The following is a 5,550-nucleotide window of genomic DNA, read 5'->3' as shown; positions in this document are numbered from 1 at the left end:
GTACCGTGGATGGATTCTGGTGCATGTCCCTACCTGCCTTGCTTTCACCTACACACACACCACACAACACCACCATCGACCAGGAGTTGCTCAAATAAATCCATCTCCGTTCTCTATCTGCACATACAAATATATATTTTATTGTATCGACCTATCGCCCTTCTAGACATTTATCAGCAACAATTGTTCAAGCTCGCAAATTCTCGACCGGTTTCGACCTTCTGTGTGTCATCAGCAATCATGCCTGCAAGTCAATCAATCTGCTGTGCAGAAGAGTCATTGCGCGCAACGTCGCCTAACGTATGTTTCCTCTTTAGGGCAGTGGCCTTAATGGTTGTGTTCAGTTTTAGCTATTTGTACCTGTGCAACACTCGCAACGCAGTTTAATCACTGCACACGCGTGAGATTAAATACTGCTGCTGGTTTACCAGATGTCATTGGTGACAGCCCTTCCTCCTCGACGCGACATGGGCCATGTCTCCGCCCCAGCGTGTTTCAATAAACTCTATATAGGACGCTCTAAAGCAGTGCTCTTCGTTAATTTTCAGAGGGCGACCACTTTCCCCGATGAGACATTATCAGTGTGAGGGCCGCACTCAAGGCCGCCAGTGGCCCGCGGGTGTCGCAGTGAAGAACGCTGCTCTCACGTCGTGCAGCACGGGCAGCACGTGCAGCACGTGCAGCACGGGCAGCACGTGCTGGGGGGTGGAGGCGGCGGTGGGAGGGCGCCCCGCGCCGACTCGGGCGAGCCTCCAGGCCCGCGCACTCGGCGCCAGCGCGGTCCGCGAGCGCCGCGCGACCCCAAAACGGAGGAAGAGGGGGGAGGGGTGAGGAGGGGGAGGAGGAGGGGGGAGGGGTGAGGAGGGGGAGGAGGAGGGGGGAGGGGTGAGGAGGGGGAGGAGGAGGGGGGAGGGGTGAGGAAGGGGAGGAGGAGTGGGGAGGAGGGGGAGGAGGAGGAGGGGGGAGGAGGAGGGGGCAGGAGGAGGGGGGAGGAGGAGGGGGTGAGGGGGGCAGGAGGAGGGGGAGGAGGAGGGGGGAGGAGGAGGGGGCAGGAAGAGGGGGGAGGGGTGAGGAGGGGGGGCAGGAGAAGGGGGGCAGGAGGAGGGGGCAGGAGGAGGGGGGCAGGAGGAGGGGGTGAGGAGGAGGGGGGAGGAGGAGGGGGTGAGGGGGGAGGAGGAGGGGGGATGAGGAAGGGGGAGGGGGGAGGTCGCAGCCCGTTGATTGGCAACGTGGCTCCCGTGAGCCGCGTGTAATCCCGTGCCGGATGACGGCTATAGGCATAAGGAATAGGGAGTTGAAACCTATCGATTCATTTGTCAAGCCAGGAGACGGCTACAGTGCCATCGATTTTCACTTTGATACATTAAACTAATAACAAAATCATACGACGCAGTCCTGTGAGGTTAATGAAGGAAGCCGCGATCACGCAAAGGAGACGGAAAACGGCGGTGGGGAATGCACGGCACCGTCGCGCCGCTGTGGAATTTGACGTCAAACTGCGGTGAGGAGTGCAGCGCTCTGGAGGCAGCGTGCAACACGTGCCGCTGCTACTGCTGCGTGGCTGTTACACCACCACGGGCCGTCCACACATCAGGGCGCGACGCGGGTTCCCATGCAGCTTGGCTCACCCAATCGATACCGTTGTTGTTGTTCTTGCAGAATTTATTGATTATAAAACATTTATTTGAAAATACTCCAGTGTTTGGGTTATCACCTGACGCTCATGCTATCAGAAATAATATATGTCTACAAGCGTGTCAAACATCACGTGTGCGCATGCGCATTGGTGTGATGGTAAAATGCGACGAGAATAGCTCTTAACTAGACAGTGACATTACAAGCTAAAACAGGTGACTGCATTCATGTCTGTTCAAATACACGCATACGTAACAGCTATGCAATACAATTAGGCAATTGACAAACGTTAAAATATGTTATCCTCCCGATTTTAACGTAAATTACAATTCACGATAGCGTGCGTGCCCTGCTCCACAGTCCTGTGTGACTCACCGCATTCCGTACACACACACACACAAAGATCACCCGTATAGCCTTAACAGACTGTTGGGGAAAGTGCTATTAGTGAGCACCTATGAAGGCCGGCAACGCACACGAGGGGGTGGGTGGCCAGCACCACGTCCAGTGGCGATGTTTGCACACCACACCAGGTACTCATTTGAGGCTGAGTCGACCTAGGAGAGGCCCATGACCGGTTAAGATAATCGTCACTGGGGTTGACCGTGAGCGGGAATCTAACTCGGGACGCCGGGTTTCTAGCGCAGCGCGCTAACCGCTACACTACCGCTCCCCACATATACATACACACACACTCATACACACACTCATACACACACACTCGTGCCATTTGGCACATGTCAGACAGAGCTGGCACGCCGACCACCGGCCGTTGAGAGGACATGCGCCTCACTGTCCCATTGGCCGCGACACACACACAGCCAGCTCACAGCAGCAGGACAAACAGAGAGAATCGTCGGCGACAATTAAAGGTAAACAAATGCATCAATGCAGAAAGTGTGTACGCGTGTGTGTGTGTACGCGTGTGTGTGTGTACGTGTGTACGTGTGTGTGTGTACGTGTGTGTGTGTGGGGAGCGATAGTGTAGCGGTTAGCGCGCTGCGCTATGAACCAGGCGACCCGGGTTCGATTCCCGCTCACGGCCAACACCAGTGACGATTGTCTGAACCGGTCCTGGGCCTCCCCTAGATCGACTCAGCCTCAAATAAGTACCTGGTGCGGTGTGTTAACATCCCCACTGGGGAGACAAAGGCGGTCGGTCGTGGTGCTGGCTCTACCCACCCACCCCCTCGTGTACCGTTCCGGCCTTCATAGGTGCTCGCTAACAGCACTTGCCCCTACAGTCTGTTAAGGCTATATGGGGGGCGCGTGTGTGTGTGTGTGTACGCGCGTGTGTGTGTGTGTGTACGCGCGCGCGCGTGTGTGTGTGTGTACGCGCGTGTGTGTGTGTGTACGCGCGTGTGTGTGTGTACGCGCGCGTGTGATATGAAGGGGCGACGCTACGTCGCTCGCGACATCGCGTTTTGGCAGGAGCTCCTGCGCTCGTGACATTTCCCCGGCCTTCACGTCGCTGACTCATCCGATCCCAATATTCCATTAGCGCGCGGCTCGCTGCTGTCGTGCCGCCGTGGCTGGTCGCACTCCCCCCGGCTACGTGTATTCTTAAGCAATAACAGCGGGAAACGTATTATTTACCCAAGAATACGCGTCGCCGCGAGGAGCTATTGACGGTCGTGAGCTTTCTCCATTGCTGCTCAACGTCTCACTTTGCCTGTTGAAGCAGAGGTTTACACCGGACACGACAGCATCGCTTTCTACATTCCACACAACGACGGGAGGACAATCACAAACACACACACATATGTATACACATTCCAAGTCCACACGATATCACAGGCAATCATGAATGACAGTAATATTAGAACCGTTGCAATATATGAAAAATGCACTGCATTATCAATACAGATTATTATACATTCGGTAGAGTATATTATTAAATTAAACGCGAATATATAGCGCACAGTTAGTGAGTGTACATTTGACAAAGCGCAATACAACAATGTACGGTCAGTGCTGACTCGGAATTATTCGCATCAGCCCAGTGCCCATTACGTTTTATGCAAAATATCCCGTGTGCGGATGGTTATACGTTCTGTGCACTGATGTTAATATTAAGTCTCGGGAATTTACATCGCATTTGATATCAATCCCTAACAGAAGAAACACGGCATTTAACAAGTCGCCTTTTTGTACGATGGCAATATTAAATATTCAAGACGGATGCTCAGAGGTATATTATACACGAGCATTAGCGGTCTCACACAAAGGCAAGCGGCGCGGCTGATAGCCCAGCACTGCTGGCAGGCACTGGGTATGCATCGCGTACGGCTTACACATGTCACATGTCACACGCATGTAATAAAGACGTAACAGGTCGGTCTCATTCCCCCACCGCTACCTTGCTACCGTGTGGCTGTTAGGATAATCAGACGATGACAAATTGGCGTTGCGTACAAAATGCGACGTGAGCGGATATGTAAGTGATTTGATCGTATCGCGCTTTAAGAGAGAACATCTCCGCAATAAACACGGGGATCGACCCTTTGTCGTTGTCGTTGTTAGAACATTAGCAGCCAGATGCGAGGCACGGACGAGCAAACTCGAGCGGCGGCGGCGCGGTTCGCCTCGGCTTCGAGCGTGCTTGGGTCCACGTAGAAGCCTCGGCACATTCCCGGTTCAAAGTGTTCCGCCCCGCGTGCGTCGTGTGCAGGGTGCGGTGCAGGGCGAGGGAAATTGGCCTCTTACCTCGCCCGCCTAACACGCGGCTCGGATTCAGCAGCTGGACAGCGCCCGCGGGGCTCGGCGCCCATCGGCCGCGAAGCGTCGCTCAGCACCCGGGCTCTCGCTTCCCACAGCCGGCTTCGTGCACGCGTCTCTATAGGTATGACGGCTATTGGAGAAGAGTGCGCTGCGCCTACGTTAGCCTATGGAGGGAGGCGAACGAGGAGGAGGGCGAGTTAGTGGGCGGAGGGGGGAGACAGGGATAGAGGCAGAATGGGAAGGGGGGTGGTGGTCGCGGCGAATCTTAAGCGCTCTCTGTTGCACCCCCGTTCCCTCTTGGAGGCAGGGGCGGATGAACGTCGCAGGCCCGGGTGGTTTGTCCGGCCCTGGTCGCGGCTTCCACCGATGCCGTCCGTAGCCCGCGGGCCCCGGCGGCAGACGGGGGAACCCCAGCGGCGACGCGGAGCCCTCCAGGACGCGGCGCGTCCAGGAGCCATCTGCGCCGCCGCGGCTTTTATCGCCGCCGCCTCGGGCCCCCGGGGAACCCCGCGTGACGCCGCGGGAACGAAGACGAAGAGCTGATTGCCATCAGTGCGCTACCGGTAAACGAGCTTAATGGGCGATTACATAAAGCACAGGAAACGTTTAGAGGAAGAGCCGCGCTGGCCGAGCGCGCGGCGTGCGGCAGCGGCTGTGGTGATGGAGGAGACGGCGAGAGGAGAGATACGCGGCCCCTCTCAGTGCCCCACCCTCCACTGCCTCCTCCTCCTCTTACATCTGCTGCTACATCTGCACTTAGAAGCGAACATCGCGTCACTATCGATTCCTTAACAGAGCGACATATCGTTAAGACGAAGAGAGGGTTTTTGTCTGCACTTGATGCCTGGCATTTATTACGTTATTTTATAGCCCGCTCATATTTTATTAATGTTTTGTTTGCTCTCTCCTTTCTGTAACGTCTATAACTAAGCCTCGTAGCAACAGCCACCGTTGGGCGTGACCGATGCTGCGCCGAGCCGCGGGACCCTCAGCGGGAGGGACATCACCACCATCACGATATTTAACAATGGCCCCATGGCCATTGTGGCTCGGCGAGAGCGATCGTTTCGGGGAATCGCTCTGTTCACGACGCCAAATTGTCTCATAATGGACAATTGTCCCATAAATCTTTGAACGTGGCGACGAGGAATAATATTTCTGGGGGGGGGGGGGTAGAATTATGAGCCAGCCCCT

The 5,550-nt window shown here is 55.7% G+C and overlaps 1 long non-coding RNA gene across 1 annotated transcript; it reads right to left on the bottom strand.

Moving 5' to 3' along the window:
* Positions 1–1,641: 1,641 nt before the first annotated feature.
* LOC142929799 (uncharacterized) lies at positions 1,642–4,473 on the bottom strand. The gene is made up of 2 exons (XR_012945948.1): positions 4,342–4,473; positions 1,642–3,350 (listed from the first exon to the last, which is right to left on the bottom strand). It is a non-coding gene; the product is annotated as an uncharacterized LOC142929799 (long non-coding RNA).
* Between the last annotated feature and the right edge of the window lie 1,077 nt (positions 4,474–5,550).

Source organism: Petromyzon marinus, chromosome 35 (assembly GCF_048934315.1).
Source record: "Petromyzon marinus isolate PM22_M1 ecotype Great Lakes invasive population chromosome 35, UKy_Petmar_22M1.pri1.0, whole genome shotgun sequence".
Taxonomy (NCBI): Eukaryota; Metazoa; Chordata; class Hyperoartia; order Petromyzontiformes; family Petromyzontidae; genus Petromyzon; species Petromyzon marinus.
Note: the sequence above shows the minus strand (reverse complement) of the source record. Positions and strands in the feature narration are given on the sequence as shown.